Here is a 23636-nt window from a genome sequence, read left to right as displayed (position 1 = left end):
AATTCTGCCAATAAAATTAGTAACAAATATGCAGTACTATATTAATTTTTTCAAGGGAAATTTAGAATTCTACTAAGGAATATAAGAGATTGAAAAAAACAGTAAGACTGCCTCATTAAGAAATAAAATTCAGTACTAAAAAATTGTCAACTCTTTCAGAGAAAGTCTATAAATTTAAAGCTATCCTCAAATACTAATAGAATTTTTCACATGAAAAATTGATTCTAAAGTTCGTATGAAAAGACAATTAGGAGCAATAGCTGGAGAAAAAGAAAGAGCCATGAGAGATGCATAATCCAGAGGTATTGAGAATACTTACAAAACTAAAGCAATAAGATAGCTTATGACCTCCCAGTGAAAACAAGACATCAATAAAACAGAATAGGGAATTTTAAAAGGTACCTAGCTGATTATAAGTGTTTAGTATATTACAAGGATAACATCAATCCAAAAAAGAGAGAAGGTACTTTGTAAATAAATAGTGTTGAGAAAATCTGTCTGAAAGTGTTTGTTAAAAAGCAGATTCCTATATGTCCAAATAGCACAAATAGATACAGAGAAAAATATATGACCATAATATAAAACTTCAGTAGAATTTTGTATAACCTTGGCATGAAAAAATTTTCCCCAAAAAAACATAGACCCTAAAAGTCATTGAGAAAAATATTGAAAAAATTCATTACATAAAACATTAAAATTTCAGTATGGCAAATAGATCATAAACATCATAAGTTAAAGGGCAAGTCAAATGACAGATAAAAAAGTTTTACATATAATTAGTATTAATAATCTAATAAAAGAATAACAATCTAATAGAAAAATATGTAAAGAGATAGTTTATATAAAAAGAAATACAAAATGAAATAAAAAATTAAAATAATATTAAACATCTTGAAAAGGACAAATGGAAATTGAAATATCTAGTAAAAAACAGCAGCAAACTCTTGATATAAACTTTTAAATTATTGGAAAGTTTATTGCATGGAGTTCATTCCTTAATAAAAGAAAAAGTCAACAAATAAATGACCTAACATTACATCTCAAAGCCCTAGAAAAAAAGAGAACAAATCAACCCCAAAAGCAGTAGAAGGCAGGAAATAATTAAAATTAGAGCTGAAATCAATGAAATCTAAACAAAAGAAACAATTTTAAAAATTGACAAAACAAAAATAAATAAAATTGACAGACCTTTAGCTACACTAACAAAGAGGAGAGAGAAAACTCAAGTTATCAGCATACATGATAAAAAAGGTAATATCACAACAGACACTACAGAATACAGAGGATAATTAGAAATTATTTTGAAAACTTATACTCCAATAAAATAGAAGATATTGAAGGCATCGATGAATTTCTTAAGTCATATGACTTGCCCAGATTGAATTAGGAAGATATACACAATTTAAACAGACCAATATCAAGTGATGAAATAGAAGACACCATTAGAAGCCTACCAACCAAGAAAAGTCCAGGATCGGATGGTTACACAGCTGAGTTCTACAAGACCTTTAAAGAAAAACTAATACCAATACTCTTCAATTTATTTCAGGAAATAGAAAAAGAGGAAGCACTTCCAAACTCAGATGAGGCCAATATCAGTCTGATTCCAAAACCAAGCAAAGATGCATTAAAGAAAAGAAAAACTTCAGACCAATATCTCTAATGAACATAGATGCAAAAATTCTCAATAAGATTCTGGCAAATTGAATACAAAAACATATCCAAAAAATCGTGCACCATGATCAAGTAGGGTTCATCCCTGGGATGCAAGGTTAGCTCAACATATGGAAATCAATAAATGCAATTCATCACATCAATAGAATCAAAGATAAGAATCACATGAGCATCTCAATAGACATAGAAAAAGCATTCAACAAAATATAGCAACCCTTCACATCCAAAACACCAGAAAAACTAGGGATAAAAGGAACATATCTCAACATCATAAATGCTATCTACTATGCTAAGCCCCAGGAGAACATCATTCTAAATGGAGAAAAAAATGAAGGCTTTCCCTCTCTATATTCTCTTTCATTTCTGAAGAACCAAACACTTTATTCTGGTTACTACCAATATTGATGCACTTTCTTTTGGACAATAATACAATATAAATCTGAGTCTCCAACATCAGAATGATATTAGGTTCACTCAACATTGATGGTAAATTAAAATTGACCAAATCATACAATCATTCTTGTTATTTCAACTGAGTTGGTACCATGTCCAAGCAAACAGTTTTGTACTTGGTTGCGAGCACATGGTCTAATTGAAGAAACTTTATTGAGATGAAAAAAAACTATATCATCTGGTTTGATGAAGTAATTTTTAAATTTTTTTAGTTGGTGATATATTTTTATTTTACTTACTTATATGTGGTGCTGAGAATCGAACATGCCAAGCCACTGCCCCAGCCCTGATGAAGCCATTTCTCAGCAGTGCATTCTCAAGATATTTGGATTGACTAAAGAACTCTATATTATGTTAAACAATACTATTCAGACCTATGATCAGATGAGTTTAAGAATTTTAGGTTATATTAGAGGACATTATTTGACCTGTAAAATAATGAAAAAAACCTCTGGATGATAATTACCTTTCAGTTAAGAACTCCATCACCATTTGAGTGAATTTTGAAAATTCAAATAAGATAGACAACAGATATCTGAATAAAATAATATTAAAAATGGGGCTTAACAGTCTACCTCCCTGCATTCAATCAGTCCACAAGTGGATTGAAAGTAGAAATCAACAATAATACAAAAAGTATAAATACCTGGAGACTAAATAATTCACTATTGAATGATGAATGGATAGCAGAAGAAATTGGGTGAAATTCTTTAAAAAATACTTATAAGTAAATGAAAATAATGACACAGCATATCAAAATCTCTAGGGCACTTTGAAGGCAGTTCTAAGAAAAAAGTTTGTTCATTAAAAGAATAGGAAGACACCAAATAAATAATCTAACATTACATCTCAAAGCCCTAGAAAAAAGAACAAATCAACATCAAAATCAATAGAAGACAGGAAAAATTAAAATAAGGGCCAAATTCAATGAAATTGAGATTAAAAAACAATTCAAAAAAATCAATGAAACAAAAAGTTGGTTCTTTGAAAGAAGAAACAAAATTGATAAACAGTAAAGCTAACTGGACTTTTTAAAAAATATTCAACATGAGAACATTACATTGATTAAGCTGGAGGATTACAGAACTTCTGTTGAACACATAACACCAAAGTCTTAATGTTCCCCCAATGTGAAGGTAGTTTCTACATATCTAAAATATTGGCAAGAGTAGGTGAGGGGTTGTAGCTCATTTGTGGGGCACTTTGCTTTCATGTACAAAGCCCAAGGCTTCATCCCCTGCTCTGGTAAATAAATAAATAAATAATAATTAATTAAATAATTAAAAACTGGCAAGGAGATATCAGAAAGCTATTCACAAAAGAAATTCATAGCCAAGTAACAGCCAAAGTCTAAGAGAGGATCGAGAGGTAGTGATTTATTGAGAAAAATGAAAAAACTAAATAGATAAAGATTATTTTTTGATGAATGATAAGATACTATGATATTTAGGAATGTTTTCAAGGTATCAAAAAGAAAATGACAAGACTTTGTTTGGGATATTCCAAGGACATAATCAATGAAGTAAAAATGATAAGTTTAGAATGTCAGGAAAAGGGGACACTAATAAATTGACCACAAAGTTTTTGAACGTACATCAAACATAGCTTAAGTCTTATGCCTTTCTTTTAAGGCCGTGTTCAAAGTGAAAATCAACTAGAACTTGTGCATGTTAAAAATAAAGGCAAATTCTTCAAGAAAACTAAAGATACAACTATCAAATGATCTAAAGTCCCGCTACCTGCATATAAAGGAAAGGAAATCAGTACATCAAAGAGACATCTTAACTCCCATGTATATTGTAATACTATTCACAAGAGCACAGCTATGGAGTCAACACATATGTTCATTAATAGATAAATGGATAACGAATATGTAGCGTAGATGCATGGTGGAATAGTATTCAATCTTAGAAACAAAGGAAATATGGCATTTGAAGCAACATGGATGACCCTAGAGGACACTGTGTTATGTGAAATAAGACGGGCATAGAAAGACAAATACCCCATATTCTCACTAATTCATGGAAGGTAAATAAGTCAATTTTATAGAAACACAGGAGGAAATAGTGGTTACCAGAGCTTGGCAAAGTTGTCAAGGGGAGTGAGAGATTAGTTGTCAAGTGCAAAATAATTATGAGGAATAAGTTTTGGTGCTCTGAAACACCAGACTATGTGACTCTAGTTAACAATAATGTGTTACATATTTCAAAATAGCTAGAAGAAAAGATTTTGAATGTTCCCAACACAAAGAAATGACAAATGAGATGATGAATGTGCTAATTACCCTATTGAACCCTTACACATGGTATACACATGCATGGAAATATTATACTATACCCCATGAGTATGTACAATTGCTATGTCAATAATTTAGAAAAAAGAAAATGGGCAAATTAACTTTCTCAACCTCTAATCTGTTATATCTAATAGATTGCCTTAATGAACTCTACAAACTGGCATTGACAGATATAATCTCTGTGCCATGTGGAAAGTATTTCAATTTCAAAATTCAGTTGTTTGACAATAAAATGTGATGAACTACTGAATTAGCAACATTGTGGATTAATCTTGTAGAGCCAAAGAAACTAGACACACTGGAGAACATGCTGCAGCCAGACAAAACTAGTCAATGGTGATAGACATTAGAACAATGGTTACCTATGTGGGGGCTTGACTGGAAAGGACCATAAGCAAACTTTTTGGAGATGATGCTATTTATTTTTCTCCAGTTTTATGGAGGCATGATTGACAAAAGTTATATATATATATATATATAAAACTTTTGTTTTATATATATATATATATATATATATATATATATATATACACACACACACACACATATACATACACATACATACACACAAACATATATGTATGTATATATATACACACACACATATATACACACATACTTACTGTGTACACTTTGTTTTGATATATGCAAACATTGTAAAATGATTACAACAATCAAGCTGATATACCTGTCCCTCACTTCGTATAGTTGTGTGTATGTGTGTGAATATTAGGATCTACTCTCTTAGCAATTTCCAGTATATATTGTTAATGATGGCCACTGTGCTGTACATTAGATCTCCAGAACTTATTCATCTTGCCTAACTTAAACTTTGAGCCCTTTGACCAACATCATCCTGCATCCCAGTCTTGCAGCCATCATTGTACTTTCTGCTTCTGTGAGCTACACACTTTTGGGTTCTATATATAAGTGAGAGCAGACAATATTTGTCATACTTTGCATTCCTTATTTCACTTAGCATAATGTCCTGCAGGTTCATTCATGTTGTCACAAATGGTGGAATTTCCTTCTTCTTCTTTATATGGCTGAATAATATTCAATTTGATTTATGTACCACATAGCCTTTATTTATTCATCTGCCAATAGACACAGGTTAATTCCTAATTTGCTGTTGCAAATAATGCTGTGGTGTATATGTGAGTACAGATCTCTTTGAAAATTTTATTTAATTTCCTTTGGAAATGCACTATTTCTTAATTGGGTTATTAGGTATATTTTTTATTCAAACGTCTTTAATTAATACACTTAAAATCTGTGTATTTCACAACAATGTAATTTTTACAACAAATCCAGTATTTAAAATTTCCTTTGCAATGTCCCTATAATATATCAACTATTTTTGCAAGATTATGATTTTGTTCTAAGCAATCAGAATTTAATTTGGAGCTATATCTTTTATTTCTAACCAAAAGTAAACATGCATAATTATATCCAAAAAGATTAACAAACTGGTAAATCAGTACCAGAAGCTACCATATGCAAAGAGCAGTCTGGTTGAGTGATAGTCACTGTAACTCCCACAACAAAGAACTTATCCATTGATCTTAGAAGTCACTTGAGAAACAAAATTTTCAACTAAGGGCCTTGATAAAGGTGGACAATTGAAATAATCATTGAAAAATCATGAGTCATCATTTTCTTTTCATCCTAGTAATGCCACCACACAGCCAAACCTGGGTTTACAAGAGGACAAGAGAATGGTAAGCTTTGCCTTTTATCAGTTTCTCCCCAAATAAGGACACAGTGTATGAGGCAAAAGATACAATGTCTGCCTCTTGGTATTCCCCATCTTTCTGTGATTTCCCTCCCTTTGGATGTAGATAGGACCTATGACTTGCTATTAACAGAATAGGGCAAAAGTGATGGGTTCTCTCTCTCACGAATACTTTACATTATATGACTCTATTTGGCTAGCAAATTAAAGACCTTTTCTCCCTAAATGGGCTAGAGAACTTAAAGGACCATGTTGGAGAGTCCATGTGGCAGAGTTGGACCAGTCTTAGATGCTGAGAGCAGCTACCAGCTGACAACCAGGAGAAGTAGGGCTCCTTCATCTGAGGACAAGAGAATGGTAAGCTTTTTCCTTTCCTGCAAGGAAACACATTCTGCCAGTGACCTGAGTGAGCTTGGAAGAGGACGCTCCCCCTTTACCTCCATGTGAGAATGCAGTTCATCCAACAGACATGGCAGCCTTTTGAGCAGAGGATCCAGCTTCTCTGTACCCAGACACCTATCCCATACACACTCTAAATTGTTTTAAGCTGCTAAGTTTGTGGTAATATGCAGGGCAACAATAGCAAACTCATAGTGTGCTCTCTCTTTGAATGTTCTATCTGAAACCCTTCAGGTAACTTCTGTGCTCCTTTGAGTTCCAACTTATTGCTGAAGCATGTGCTCAGGTCATGATCAGGGGATCCAGAGCCAATCCTCTGGCAAGTGTATTGTATTGGCAGAGTATTCATCTATAGTTTATCTAACAAGACTAGATATATTTATTTAATTCCTCTGAAGAGATGAACTCATAGTTCCATCTCAGGCCAAAGAAATAATTTTCCATCTGTTCATAATAAAGGCTAGGCTTGTGCTTCGACTAAATGATGTTGGGAAATTACCCCAGCTAAATAAAATAAATATGTAACATGGAAAAGAAAATAGAGAGCCATGTTGGCACCTTAAAATTTTGAATTGTACATATTTGATGAAAAATCATCACGTAAGTTGTATTGAAAGCAATGTCTAAAAAGATTCCGCTATTAAAAAATCACCAAAAGAACTCAGAATTACACACATAGCTCACATTTCAGAGCTGCTCATTTCAAAAAGGTCAAAGGGGAAGAGCTACAAGGGAATTTTTATTTTCAGTTTTATTTATTTTGTTTAATTTCTAAAAGTTCAATGTCATAAAAGAATTTTACCACCTGAATGTCCTTTACTCCTCCTTGATGAAATGCAAAATAATCTTACTTCAGTTTTACTGAACTTGTTCTACATCCTTGTTGAAGATCTTCAAATCTTTTTTTTTTTTTTTTTTTTTGCTCAAAGCACTTTAATGAAGAAATAACACTTAGCTTCTACAAATATCTTATTAGGCTCCCTACAACACTTAAGAATCAGTATTAAGTTTACACTTATTCAGGTATATAATAAAACATATACATATTAGTTTATCTTACTGGGTAGGAAACTCTGGAAATTTTCATTAGAATAACTAAAGCCAAATATTGAATTCTTCCATTTAAATGTGATAGTTTAACAATAATAAGTAGGTATCGAGTTTCTACAGAGGAGCACATGATAGCATAAATGAATAAGCATGCTACTAACTATGTGAAGCAAAACTTGAAGAGTTTACAAACTCTAAAATACTCAAAACTTTTTAGATTTGGAAATTAGAAATGAAGATAAGATGGGAGAGTGTAAGTAAATTAAAAACAAACTTGTAGAGTTCATACTTTGTTTATATTTATAGCAAGAACTTACATCTGAATCAAACTGTGTAATTAAATTGAAAAATAATTTTAAAACAAAGAACATTGTTAATAATTTTGACATGGACTCAAGAGTTCAATGTCTTTCTACATTCATTCCAGGAGCCTGAATGAATTATTTTTCTCTGAGGGACTTCTTTATGATCAAAAGGTATTATGTGCTTTTAGGTATACTGCTTTCCAAAGTAGTGAGCTACAGAACACGGTTTTGGAATACCAGATGCCATGGTCAAATAAGTTGGGGACATGTTGCTTGGTGGTATCTTCTGGTGATTCATATACACATACATTAGCATTTTTAAGTTGCAGAGGAGCCCCAGCTAGACAGAACTCTATAATGTTGTTCAGCACAGTATTTTCTGTTAGAGTCTGTAAACAAGTCAGGATGGCGCCTGGTATTTTGCCAGGGGGAGTGGTTTGTGAGGTGGTGCCAGCGAGCCATTAAGTGTGAAGATTCCTTATTGGTTGACTGCTGTATCTAGTTTATGTTAATTAAGATAAGCTGTGTGGAATGTATAAATACCTCTGTTGTCCTACAATAAATGGCTCCCACTCCTGCTGTATCAATGTACACAAGTTGTTCGTCACCCCCCGGTTATTTTGCTGCAGCCAGACTGCGGCAGATGGTGGCCCGTTATGGGGAGCCCCGGGACACTCGGGGGTGAGTGATGAGAAAAAAAATAAAGCTGCCCATCCCTAGATAGGACGGGAGCAAATCTGCTCCTCCCTAGATAGGGCGAGAGGAAAAATGGCCATTTTGAGAAAATGGAGAAGATTGATACAGTATGTTTGTGTCTTGTTTTGTCTCAGTGTATTGTATTGTCTTTGTGACCAAAATATGGAAGGGGTGAGAAGTAAATTACTAAGGGAAGAAGGCACCCCAATAGAACTAAGAGCAATTAGGGCATGTGTTGATAAAAGCCCAGGAACTCTAGTCAGAAAGAAAAAGAAAGTTCAAAAGAAGAAGGATTATCAGGAAAAAAGTTGCAGCAAAAGGCTATTACTGAATACTTTTCATTACTGGAGGGTGTATGAATTGGCGGCGGCTGCCACGTGCGCGAGTCGATCATGGCACAGCAAGGTTTTTCCAAGCTGTAGCAGCGGGCTCTTTCCCGCTCCCTGCCCTGGGAGCAGGAGGCAACTGCAGGAGCCCAAATCCAGACCTTACCTGGAGGCACAGTCTGGCAGGCTCTTTCTCCCTGTGCCTGGTGGCAGTTTGAGTCCAGGACGTTCCCTGTCTGGGGCTGCCCAAGGACGCTGCAACCGGGGCAGAGGACGCACATGGTGTCCCTGAAGTTTGATCATTTCCAAGGCCAGTAGCTACAATGGTTCTCCCACACCTGGAAGCTAATGAGTAATGAGCGCCATTAAGGCCTATTTCAAATGTAAAAAACCTTGAGATAATGTACTAAATTGTTCAGAAGGTTGTTTTCTTAGCGCCTGCTGGAATACTACAGGATTTTCTTTAGCCATCTGGAGTTCCTGCCTTCATCCCAGTGCCAATAAAGACGAAGGTGGAAGAATTTCCAGTGTTGCTGAGAACCGGAGGAGACTTTGGATCAAGCTAGCTGCCTGCAGAACTTACCTGGACTGTGATTTTCCTGGACCGTGAGTTAATCTATTGAGACACTGCTTTACCTGGACTGAGACAACAAACTGTAATCTACAACAAATTGTGACTCGGTATCTTTGCTAACAGTGTCATTGCTGGTATAATTTTTCCAAGGGCTTCTTGCATGGAGCCATCAATTGGCTTGGTATTGTGGCATTTTGTATCCTCCCCTTCTGCTTGTAGCAGATTATTTATGGTGTTTGTGTAAAAACCACTATGGTCGTTATTTAAATTAAACAAAAGGGGGAAATGTTAGAGTCTGTAAACAAGTCAGGATGGCACCTGGTATTTTTCCAGGGGGAGTGGTTTGTGAGGTGGCGGTTATTTTGCTGCAGCCAGACTGTGGCAATTTTCACAACCTATTGAATTTAGAACACTTTCAAATGTGCATTTATTAACATGTTTGTAACAATTTCTCTCTTGTTTTTAGTTTTCTTTTTCATTTGTTAAGAAAAATTTCTACAGAACTGCGTTCCATAGGATATATATGGTCAATATGAGAATATGAAGAGAAACCCTGAATAAGGTTTAAGTATGAACTTGTGTGAAGCAGATCTTCTCACTAAATTATCATAAGAACATAGAAAAGGAGGCAAGAAGAGGATAAGAAACAATGAAAACTAAAATTGACAATCTACTTTCAGGATCTGGTAGAAATTAGTCATTGTCCAGCCAGGTTCTGAGACTTGATACCTAGAGACACTTGAAAAATTATACCTCTCTATCTCGAGGTGCTGTGTTCTATAATCAATTCTGCATTATTTCTCCACTCTTACCCTCACATTCATACTTTCCTCAACCACCAACTTTCCCCAACTTGAAGAAAAATGTCAGCATTCAGAAGGAAACAAATGTCTTGGGAATGAAGTCTGTATCGAAATTGAAGAGCCAAAGCAAACTTCTGAGGGCAGTTGAAAGAAGAATTCTAGTGTAACAATGTAGTAGAAATTAGAGTTTCATATATCCTATCAAAGTCTCTAAAAATCAAGTTGCTAAACAATGATGTTTCAGTTGATCAGAAAAAAATCTGACAAGGAAAGTAGAGAAGTGGCCAGGACCTGTGAATTTGAATCTGCTCTATACTTACAGATCAAAGAAACAAATTGCAGGATGAAATGCCATGAATATTTTTTTACTAATATTCATCCAGGAAAGATTCCCTCTTTTAAGCATGAATAGAAAGTACATGAGAAAAGGAGGAAACTGTGAATGAAGTACTGCAGAGCAAGTAGGGAAACTGGTAACCCCACAGAAAGCAGGAAGAAACAAGAATGGGGTGTCTAAACACTGTAGGAATGAAATACAATCATATAAAAATGGGCAACATAAAATCAAAAGAGAAATGAACACAAAGATTCTCAAAATAAAATTTAAAAATGAAAAAAGTAATGTGATCAAAGCACTCAAAATCCTTTATTCTATCTTTCTAGAAATATACAATACATTGTCATTATCTATAATCACCCTACCTTGCAACAGAGCACCAGAACTTTTTTCTCCTAATTATAACTTAGCACCTATAGACCAACCTTAACCCCCACTACCACCATAACCCTAGTCTTCTCAGCCTCTGGTAAACAGAGACAATATATAGTTTAAATTAATGTGGTTACATAAGTAAATCAAGTTACAGAGTTATGTTCAATACCAAATTCTTTGAAATATCTAAATAGTTATAAAAATTCCTGTTACAGAAAACTGCCACTGACTATATAAATAGTTACCTTTAACTAACAACAATAAGTCTCTGGCTACAGAAGATTCTTAATCTCAGATAGACATTTCCTCCACCAAACATGAAATAAATTAACAGCTAACATTTTTACTTCCAAAATTACTTCCAAATTACTGTTGCCTTCAATGTTTTTCTCTTTTCTGTTATCAAAAATCGTTTTCTAGAAAAAGAGAGGTACCTGACATAGCAGGGATTCAAAAATATTGGACAGATACATAGAAGAATGGATGGATGGATGGATGGATGCGAGATAGATGAATGGTGGATTGACAGATAAATAAGTGAATGAGGACAACATGTCTCTTTAACCACTATGCTCATTTCCTCACTCAAAGTCATTATCTTCTAATTTGGCATCATAACCATTTAGATATGGATGATGGGAAAATTCTTAAGCCCCCCCCAAAAAAATAAGCAAAAGATTAGTATTAGCTTTGTTGTAAAAATAAATAATTTTAGCTGTTTCATTATCTGAAATGAAATGAAAAATATAGTTCTAAAATAAAAATTTATACTAGCTACGCTTTGCCTTAAGTACTATATATTATTTGTGGTAAAAGTAGTACATATATTTTTAAATAAAAGATTTAAAATTATTTAAGTAGGATGTCAAATATATTTACATAAATTTCTAGATCTATTTACATCTGAATCCATACTATGCATAAACATAATATGACAGGTTTAAAATATTTTGATAACTGTTTCATGTATTAAAGCAATTTAAAGTTTACTTTGGAAGAAATAGTCAATACTTTCTAAAATAGACCATAAAAATAACACAGGCATCCTTTTGATCCTCATGTGTATACTTTATTTGTCCTTGAAAAAAAATATATCCAATGTACCTTTCAGAATGATTTATTAGGTGTTATTGTTCCAGTGTTCAATATTGTTCAATACTGAACTACTATACTGATTACCACTCTCCACTCTGTGTTAGTTCTATCATGTGCTTTTATTTACCTCCTGAGGCAAAAACATTTTAATTGGTTTAGAGAAGCTTGAACTCTCTTTTATCAATGACAGATTTCATCAAAATGGAACCAACCCAGGAGCTGTAATCCCAGGGCAGAAAAATCATGATCCTCTTAGGTTTCCAAGATTTAAGACCTATAAACTAACAGTAAAAAGAAGAAACTGGAGCCTCTTTGTGAGCTAAAAACTTTATTATACACACATGTACATATATATATATGTATATAATTTTAACAGTTCTTAAATATGTGTATAAATAAACACATGTATGTTACATGCTCACATGTGTACATACATAATAAATTTGTATAATCATATGCAGCCTCCTTCAGTATCCATGGAATGTTGATTCCAGAACCTTCTATAAATACCAGAATCCATAGATTAGATCACTTCTATAAAATGGAGCAATGTTTGTATGTAAACTAAGCCCATATTCTCATATGCTTTACATCATTTATAGATTATCTATAATGCCTAACACAATGTCAAATATATGCAAATATTTTTAATATATATTGTTTATGAAGTAATAACAAGAAAGAAAAGTCTGTAGATATCAATAAAGATATAATTTTTTAAATATTTCAATCCATGGTGAATGTGAAACCCGCAGATACAGAATGCAACTTTATACACATACACACATACATAACATATACATATGCTTATATGAAAGCACACAGCACAGCACTCACATATAATTTTATAGAAATATTAATATGCATGAAATAAAATACATACAAAAACCTTTAACACAGCAAAACTATGTGAATGAAGCTACTTAGTATTTCTCCTATTTTGTTTTGTTAATGGACTGCTTTTCAAATTATCTACACATTAAATTTACGAAACATTGCAGTCAATTTTGAAAAGATTTACAGTTATAGTAAATTCTGCTAACTGCATAAACTTAGGCAAATGGGGGCATTATTTTAATAGGTCTGTATTTCTTTTAAGTATTCATTTTACAATGTTCCATTGTTTATGAATAATGCACACAAAATAATTTTCTTGTTGCACAGAAATTGTATTTAGTTAATAGATTTTAGTCCCATGCAGATTTCACTATGTCAAAAACTGAAACTAAATTGTGATTTGTACAAAGTTAAGCATTAATTATAATACATGTGCTGGCACGGACTCCCCCCGGCCCCCAGGGCTTGGATCCAGCCCTGGTTTCTTGTTGTGCACGTCAAAGAGGCCAGCTCACAAGGCCTTGAAGGAGCTCACAAGGCCTTGAAGGATTTGTGGTGTCTGTTTTCATATTATTTCAGCCTGTAATGGTTATGTGGGAACGTCCTGACCTGCTTGGGTCTGATAAGGTTCCTGGTTGAAGGCTTAGTATGAGTCGACAAGGACCACCTGCCCCCCTCCGTCCTTGCTTCCGCCTACCAGTAACTTTCCATTCTGTCTGAAAGAAATATATAAGTATGAGCTGAGATAATAAAGTCAGATTCCCCCTGGATGAAGAACCTTGGTGTCCTGTGAATTCTTTTAACCCCGACGTCTCCCGCCGGACTCGGTCCATTTCTGCCGGACGCGGCATACATGAGCAAAATAAATACTAATCACAATGATAGAAACTCACCTTTAGCTGTCACTTTTCTCATTTTAAATTTTATTTTTTGTGGTAAAAATATTTCATATGAGATCTATTCTTTCAAAAGTTTTTGAATATACAATGCAGTATTATAAAAATAAATAACAAATGTTAGCAAGGATGTAGAGGACCCTGTTACACTCTTGGTAGAAATGCAAAATAGTGCAGCTGCTATGGAAAACAATATGGAGGCCTCCAAAATTTTGAAAATAGAACTGCCATCTAATCCAGCAATTCCACTTCCAAGTATTTATCCCAAAGAATTGAAAGAAAAAACTTGAAAAGACATTAGCATTCCCATAGTCATTAGAGTTCTTCTCACAGTAGCCAAGATGTGAAGACAACCTAAAATTTCTTTTGAAGGAGGATTGGCTGTTACTTTTGCCAAACAAGCTGACAAGAATCATAAGCCACCAGAAGAACCAATAAAGGCAAAAGAAAGCTGCCCCAGCTGACCCACTGCAAAGGGACACAGTCCTTCCTTGCACTGTATCTAATGAAATTGGCAATGGTCTTGCAGCAAATAGGGAAGGTAAGATGGGTTGCAGACAAATCCAATGGTCTTGTAGCACATAGGAAAGGTAAGATAGGTTGTTCAAAGTGAATGGGAACTGCTGTCTTTTTTAGTAAATTCTCAGTCTAGGCCCACTGACAGTTTTCCTTAGAGCTAAATTTTGCATTACTTTTTATTACTGTTTCCAATATGGATTTGTTTTTTTAATATCTCTTTTGATGTCAAGCTGAGCAAAAGCTCTTGAGAACCACAGATGTTGACCTTAATGTCTTCCCCTGCAAATTCAGAGGCTTTTTCAGCATGGAAAGTTCATTCTAAAGTCATCTCATTTTATCTAGTCAGGTTACAAATGATACTGCATTATTTCAGTGAGTTGGTGAATGAAATTATTATCTTATATAAGGCACATTTGTGGGTAGGTAGGAAAGTAGGGTTGTCTCTGTAATCTAACATGAAGGGTACGGAAAACCTACTTTCACTCTCAGTACTTTCCCAGTGTATTCATATATCCAAGTCACATATCATTCCAACACACTAAATACACGTATGTGTCTGACACATTATTGCCTTAAGTACCTTCAATAGATGAACTGATTAAGTATTGACAGGGTACCTGCTCTGTGCTCACCTGTTTCTGGGCATTATGAAAGATATAGACATTATTGCTTTTAAGTAGCAGTTAATAATTTTGTTGGAAAAGCAAGACCAACCCCTGCAATAGCAAGAAACAAAAAAGGTCATATTAATTGAACTTCATTTTACAGTCACAACCAGAGGTCAGCAAACATTTCCTGATAAAGGTCAGGCAGTAAGTATTTTAGACTTTAGAAAACACTAAATATCTGTCAAGACTACTCAATTTTGCCATTGTAGTACAAAAGCTATCTAAACAATCCTAAATAAATGGGTATATCTGTGTTCTGATAAAACTTTATTTATAAAAACAGGCAGTAGGCTGGCATTGATCTGACAATGTAGTTTACTGTCCTCAGATCCATTTTACAAATGTTTTCTCATTAGGTTAACAGTGTCTTTGGAAGCAAAGAGTTGTTTGTTTGCTTCTTTGTTTAAATGAAGTCCATCTTATCAAGTTCTTCTTTTAAAGAGGTAATTTCTGTGCCTCTTCCAGAAAACTTTTCCTGACAAATATCTCAATGGAGTAATGTCAAAATAACCCAAAGCCAGCTTAAAGGGTCTTTCATTGAACAAAATTGTGACACTTTGAGATTTCAGAAGAATAAGATCATGTGATTATCAAATGTTTACTGAAACATTGATGAACATTCAACATTGATACAATAAAACTCACAAATCCATAATAATACTTGAAAAAAGGAAAAAAAATCTTTGGAAAAAAAAAAAAGATCATTGTTGCCTTTTGTATTGGCTATTTATCATTTTTTTCCCTCTGAAAATTGGAAACTAAAGGGGAAAGCTAAATACCTGTCTGTCTTTCAGTAGCAACTCTATTTTAGAACAACCAAATTATCCCAGGTCATGAGAGTAAACTCTCCTTTAGAAGATTGCCAGAAGGAAGAACAAATTAGAAAAGAATCATTATTTTGGAATATCTAATGAAATTATATCTTCAGATAAAGATTACAGATTTAATGATTATTACATAAATGGTGGAAATTGGATGTGTACATGGTGCTAAAGGGTGCTACACAGACTTTCTGGTTGTAAAGGAAAATTTTAATGTACAATGAAGGAACAAAGCTGTCATCTCCTTATTGTAACGGTCAGGGTTTAGCTTCATTGATAGTAGGACAACTAGTATATGTTTCCATATATAATGCAATATAGATATACATCACTTTTGATGTGTTCTACTTAAAAATGCTTAACTAAAAACTATTTAATACTTTGAAACCAAATTTCAGGTTACATAAAATAGAAGGTGTTAAGTTATTCATTAAATGACACAATGAGGAAGAAATAAGACAATGTCTGGAAGGTAGAATATTCAACAAAACAATTGATTAAGTCTCTGTGCTGTGAAATTGCTTTTGATCAAAAGACAGATTTTTGGGACTTGATGAATCAGATGCAATAAATGACCCTGGATTCAGTAATGTTTGTAGAAACCAACTGTAAAGACATCTGGAGAACATTTGGGGGAAATTTAATGGATCAGTTATTAGATGACACCAAGGAACTATCATAAATTTTATTAAGTATGATAATGTTATTTTGTCTGTGTGGCAAAATGTTTTTACTTTTTAGAAATGTATATTCACTTCTGTTGGGGGGAATGTTGCAATATCAGCAATTTCTTTAAAATGCTGTTAAATAATAAGGATTTTTCAAAGCATGAAGGGTCTTCACTCTGACTCTACATTCTACTATGCTCCAGTCCCTAATTCATTCTCTAGTTCATGTTGTACTGTTTCCTCTATGACAATTTTCATTAGCTGAACTCAGTTAATTGGTCGGTTGCCCATCTCCCTCCTCCAGAACGTAATCTCTATAAGAGATAGGATCTTGCCTGTCATGTTCACAAATATATTCTTAACTCTTGAAGAAATGCATGGTACATACTAGATGCTCAGTAAGTACTCAATTAGAAAGAAAAACCACACCCACACATCGGTTCTAAATCACAGTCAACATTGTGTTCATGAGACTTGAACGATTTCCCTTGCTTAGTTAGACATGTGGTTTCCTGTGGAAATGTGTTGACAAAATTGGGAAGGGGATGCTTTTTATTTTACATATGAATTGAGCTTGCACTGTGTACTGCCAGTTAACAAACAAAGAGAGAAAAGGGATGAAAAGATGTGGGATTCTAATTTGGTGTTATTTGAAATCACATGTGAACCCTCTGCTGTGCGCAGCTGGACGACATCCCTATGAAGTTCAAAGAGCTGAGTCTTTTAGCACCTGTTTCTGAGCTGTAACCTGTTTACACTTTTCATAATAAGATGAAACTCAATGTTTTCAGAAAGCCAGTACATGAGAGTTCTAAACATATCCTGTTGAAATTAAATCTTCAGTCCTAAAAATACAGCTTGCAGTGTTCAAATGAAAGAAAATTAAAACATTTTATTTAAAAAAATGTGACACTGAAAATCATAATCCAAAGTAACTAGCCCTATGTGAATAGGAACATCTTTTCTATCTACAGGAGGCATATATTATATTAAGATCAGATTTAAATTTATAGACTACAGAGACTCTTTGGCTCAAAAAATACTAGTAACAGATTTTTGCCATATATAAAAAGACTAGATTCCAGAAAAAAACACTAATAATAAGCCATATGCTTATCATTTTATGACATGGGCATTGAAAAATCTCTCCTAAATGATACAGGCTACTCAAAGTCCACCAGGTGATAACCCTCATGATAGCATGCCTGAAAGTTACTCTACATTCCTTACTCTAATTAAAACATGGAGAACAAGGAGCAAGTCTCACTGGTACTGACACTGCAACAAAAGCAATGGCTTCATGGCCAAGTTTTCCAGGTTACCATTTTTTTTCAATTATTATTCTGATTCCCTTCTAGGTTTCGTTGTTATCCTTAGGTGCAATTATCTAAAAGGTATGTAAACACTCAAGGTAAGATCCAGTTGAGGAAAATGTATTTTCTCCCACCAAGCAAAATAATTACATCTATTCAACACATATGTGGTGAGCATTTGCTATCCACCATGCTAGGAGCCACAAGCAAATAATATGATGCATGGCACTTTCGGTTGTAAGGTGACCCAGCTAGCCATTGAGATGATATGATTATGTTAAGATTTACATTCATATGGAAATTGGACTCCTGCTGTTCACCTTGGCCTGCTATGGGACTCATGCTACGGGACTCCTGGAGAGTTCCCATTGGTTGGGGAAGGATAGTAGGAGGGAATTCCGGGGGAGGTCCGGCCCCCGATGAGTGGTGGACCGGGTTTGGCTTGCCGGCGCCTACGGAGTATTGGCGGCTTTTTCAAAAATAAAGTTTTGTTCCTGCTTGAGTGGCTCGTGATTCTGTGCCCAGCCAGACTGAGGCACACCACACTATGCTAGGGGCTGTGATGGTCTTGGTCCTCAAAGGAAATATATTTTGTCTTGGGAACTGGCCTATTCCCAAGACAAACCCCAACAGGAGTTCCATGAAAGGGGCAAAATATGTTCTAAAGCTATGCTGTATTGGATCATGTTTTAATATTAATGTTTTTCTTAAAAAGCAAAGGGGATTTGTTAAATACCCTATTCATAGATTAAATTTGTTTATCACCTGGAGAGTGATGAAGCAAGGGAAAATAAAGAGTTTATAAAAATTAAAGGTACTGTGCAAAGTTAACAAAAGTACTATTATAAAGAATCTCACTCATCTTATTCATTGATATTGTTATAAATTTGATCAAAACTAGACATCTTAAAAACTATATACACTTATCTAAAATATATAAATGTATAAACATAAAATTAAGCAAAATCAAGTAGGATTTCTTTAAGGAATGTAAGGAGACCTCAATATAACTTACTATAACAACCTATATGGAAGCCAAAAGTGTTTGTAGCAAATTCATCATCCATTTAGAATAGAAAGAAATTTTCTTGACTTGATTTAAAAAAATCAGAAACCAATAGCAAACTATATTAAGTGTTCCTCTAATGTTTCCTATAAGAAAATCAATATTTCTTTTCTAATTTGATTGTGAGAACTAAATAATTTAATGCATATAAAGCACTTATAAAACTTTTTGATATATGACAGTCTTTTTCACATTTTATACTTAAATAAGTTAATCTGTATAAACACTTATGTTTGTTACATGAACAATAGTCTTCACTTTTTATGCTTAAAAATGTCAAAATCATTAGTTTACAGGTCATAACAAAACAGGTTATTTACCAGATTTGGTCCATGAGCCTCAGATTGTAAACCTATAACCTACAAGTTTATAACCAATCAAAAAAGGTCCATTAAATTAAGGAAGAGGATTCTCAGAAGATTGAAGAGTAGGAAGCACCAGGAATGTGTCTCCCTACTTGAAAATAATTGCATTGGCAAATCTATCTGATGAAACAATTTGAATCGCTGGAGTCTATTGAGGGCTTGCAACTTCCAGATAAAGGCTTGGATGGTGAATTGTGGTCAATTTTAGCTTTTAGCATAATAGCAACTACTCATCCTCTACCTTTGCACTACGGCAGGCAGCTGTGTATGCATTGCTAGAGCAACCTGCACACAGCTTGTGCAAGCTGAGTTTGGCAACAAAGGACCCTAGCCTCCAAATACGAATCTGTGCTTACATTCACTGATCACTGCTTCTGAGCTTCTGATTACAGAGACACAGACAAAGAAACAGGAGGCCATTGTGGTTGAACTCCCCCATGGTGTTGCAAGCCCTACCCCTCTGACTGCTGACTTCCAGGGCCTTTAAAGGGCTTCTGTCTGTCTACTCCAATACATTGTTCTCTTTTTTTTTCCTTTTTAGAAGTAATACATTAAGAATTAGAAAAATCAAATTCAAAAACATAAATGGGGAAAATTAGAAAGTGACCATATATGCCCATGGAAAAGTACAGGCTCAGGGAAGAACCAAAAAGACCTTAAGTTTACACATCAGGTGGATCCATGGCATAGACACAGCCCATATCCATTAAAAAAAAAAAAAAAAAAAAAGCAAAATAAAATAGCAAAACCCTAAAGAAGGTATAAAATCTGATTCCCAAAGTTGCCACATTATTAGATTTAAATGTCCAGTTTTCAACAAAAACAATAACAAATTGTCACTTATATCAATAACCAGGAATGTATGAGACAAAGGGGGAAATCATGGGTTGAAAGTACTGTTCAATGATACAGCACATGCTTAGCATGGATGAGGCTCTGGATTCAATTCCCAGCACCAAAAATAAATAGAAGAATAAGTTGATCAATCAACAGAAATTGTCTCTAAAAACATCTGACGATACATCTATTTTTAAAGATTTTGAAACAACTATCATGAAGATGCTCAAGGAACTATAGGGAGATAAGGGAAAAGTCAAGAAAACAATGTACTAGTAAAATGGAAATAGCAATAAAAAAGATGTAAAAGCTAAAAAGGAACCAAAAAGAACACTAGAGCTGAAAAAATGAAATAACTAAAATGAAAAAATTCACTGGAGGGACTCAAAAGCAGATTTCAGCAGGAAAAAAAAAGAATCAGTGAAACTTGAAGAGAGGCCAATGGAAACCAGAAGGAACAGAAAGAAAAAGATGGAAGAAAAGTGAACAGAACTTAAGCAACTTACAGGACATCATCAGGCAGATTGACATATGCATGGTGACCAAAAGTTGGTCAGAAAGACAAGAAAGAAAGAGAGAAAATGTTGACAAAATAATTGCTTCAAATATCTCAAGTTTTATAAATGACACGAATATAAATGCACAAAAAGCTCAAACTCCAAGATGAACTCAAAGAAGACCCACACCAAGACACATTGCAATTGAAATTTCAAAGAGAGAATCTTAGGAAAAAGTAAATTATCACATATTAGAAGTATCAATAAAATTATTATCAAATTTCTCATCAGAAACTATGGAAGTCAGAATGCATTGGGATCAACATATTCAGATTGCTAAAAGAAAAAGAGTAACTATCAACCAGAAATCCTATATCCAGCAAAAATTTTCCTTCAAAAGTGATGGGAAAAATAAGACATTTCCAGGTAAAAAAAAATTTATGGGAACATAGTAACCCTTGGATCTTCCCTGAAAAAAATGTTCAAGATTGTTCTGCAAGATGAAATGAAAGTACGCTAAACAGTAACACAAAGCCAAATGAAGAAATAAAGATAGAAAATATTTTTTTGATCACAATGGAATAATGCTAGAAATCCATTCAAAGAGTTAAAACTGTAAAATTCACATATTTGAAGAAATGAAGCTATACTCTTAAGTGGATCAAAGAAAAAAAAACACAAGAAAATTTAGAAAATACAGAGATTGCTGAAAAAAAACAATGCTTAAAAGGAATTTTACTATTATAAACCTATTTAAAAAACAAAAACAAATCTCAAATCAATAATTTTATAATTTGAGGAATTACAAAAAGAAAATCTGGGAGGGAGCAGAAAAAGAGGAAGTACTGGGGACTGAAGTGAAGGAAATTATATTCCATGCATTTATGAGTATGTAAAATTGTATATTATATATAATTATGGTGCCTAATAAAAAGAAGAGCAAACTAAACAAAGTTGGCAGAAGAAAATAAATGAAAATTACAGCAGAAATAGAGAATAGATAAACAATTGAGAAAAACAATGAAAGCAAAAGTTGGTTAGTTAAAAAGATCAACAAAATTGACAAAGCTTTAGCTTTAAAATACTAAATCAGAAATGAAAGTGGGGATTTTATTACTATCCTAAGAAAAAGTATTATAAGGAACAGTTATACTCCAAATCAGCCAACTTAGATGAAATGGAAAAATTTTTAGCACACAAACCCACCAAGATTAAACCAGGGAAACATAGAAAATCTGAATAGACCTAGTGAAAAGATTGAATTAGTAATATCAAAAAAAGATCAAATGAGAAGATTCCTATTTATAAGAGCCCAAGATCAAGACTTCACCAGATTCAGTGTCAGAATCTAGAAACAAAGTATCAAATGAGAATTGCAAAATATATTGTGAATTATTAGTACCATGGAATACTATTCAGCCATGAAAAGAACTACTAAAATATGCAACAACATGGATCTACAAAAAAAAAAAGAAATGAGCAAAATAAACTGTACATGAAGTAAATACTTTGTAATTTCATTCATATTAAATTCTTGAGCACTGGCAGTTAACCTTTAGTGATGATAGATTCAGAGATTCTGGATCAGAAAAACCTGTGCCTTAGTCTACTACTGCTGCTATTTTTTAAAAAAAGACCATAGACTGGATAATCTATAAACAAAAACATTATATGGGTTTAGGCATAAGAGTGTCCCCAAATAAATAAATAGAAATTTATTTCTCCCAGTTCTGAAGATTGGTTTGGATTTTTTTTTTTTTTGGAAGTGCTAGGGATTGAACCTAGGGCCCCATGCATGTCAGGCATGCACTCTACCACTGAGCTACATTCCAAGCTATAGTACTGGGGGTTGGGAAGCCCAAGATCAAGACTTCACCAGATTCAGTGTCTGGTGAGAGCTTGTTTCTTTCTGCTTCAAATAGGGCACCTCTTGCTGAATGCTCACATGATAGAAGCGACCAACACTGTGTCCTTGGAGGTGGAAGGAGGAAAAAGTTTTCCCTTCAACCCCTTTTATTAATTCCTTTCACAAGAACAGAGACTTTATAGCTTACTTACTTCCCAATGGCCCCACTTGTTCATACCACCAACAATGGGGATTAGGAGTACATGCATTTTTTGGAGAGACACATTCAGATCACACCAGTCAGATTTCAAAGTCCAAAATATTATGCATTTTTCTATTCTGCCTTATTCCCTTACTTCTGCCCCAGCCCCTCTACTTTAGCCCATTTTACTTTCATTATTATGCTCACAAAGGAATCTCTCGTTAACTCGTTGTACAGTCATCTGCAAACTGAACATGTGTATCCTAGACAGCTTGGCCATTGAGTTTGCTGAAGTGAAGAGTCTTGGGATCCCCTAATGAGCTTCAAGACAGATTCAAAACCCTCACTCTTATTCATGCTTCTGACCTTTCTGCTGGACTTCGCTGACCCAGGTTCCTGGTACTCTATTCTTTAAATGACCTGCATTCCTTCAATGTTAGGAATTTGCTTTCTGAACCTTTTTCTTTCATCTTTCTCCTTCCCTTCTTCACTTTTCCCCTTTTCTTCTCCTTCTTGGTTTTAAGGACATTTCTCCACAGAAGTAACATTGATTCCAGAGACAGTTCCTGAGAGGATGATAGACCAAGAAGCATTTTAATAGCCTGGAAGAACAAAAAGAGGAGGATTGAGTATGGGACACTCATACTGGAAAGGGAAAACTTATTTTAGTTTGAAAACCTAAAGTATTGCATTCCTAAAGTGGAACTGGGGGTGAATTGGAAGCTTTCAGGGTCCCTAGGAATGCAGTCCAGCTTCAGAGGATCTCAGCTGTGAAATTTATCTGAAACAATCTCTGCTAGATACAGCTCTCAGGGACCCCACAAAGGTTCACAAAAAGTTCTCTCTGGAGGAAGATATTATCCTATGCTTGAAACTATTTCTCTGAACAATTCTGCAGTTGCAGTATCTGTCAACAACTAAACAATAGCTGAGCACCAGGGGAGGTATGAAAATATGAAGGAACATAAGCAGATATGTCACAC

The sequence above is a fragment of the Spermophilus citellus genome (genome assembly GCF_964194105.1).
Source record: "Spermophilus citellus genome assembly, chromosome: 6".
NCBI classification, from domain to species: Eukaryota; Metazoa; Chordata; class Mammalia; order Rodentia; family Sciuridae; genus Spermophilus; species Spermophilus citellus.
The sequence above is the reverse complement of the archived record's forward strand: the minus strand, read 5'-3'. Positions refer to the sequence as shown.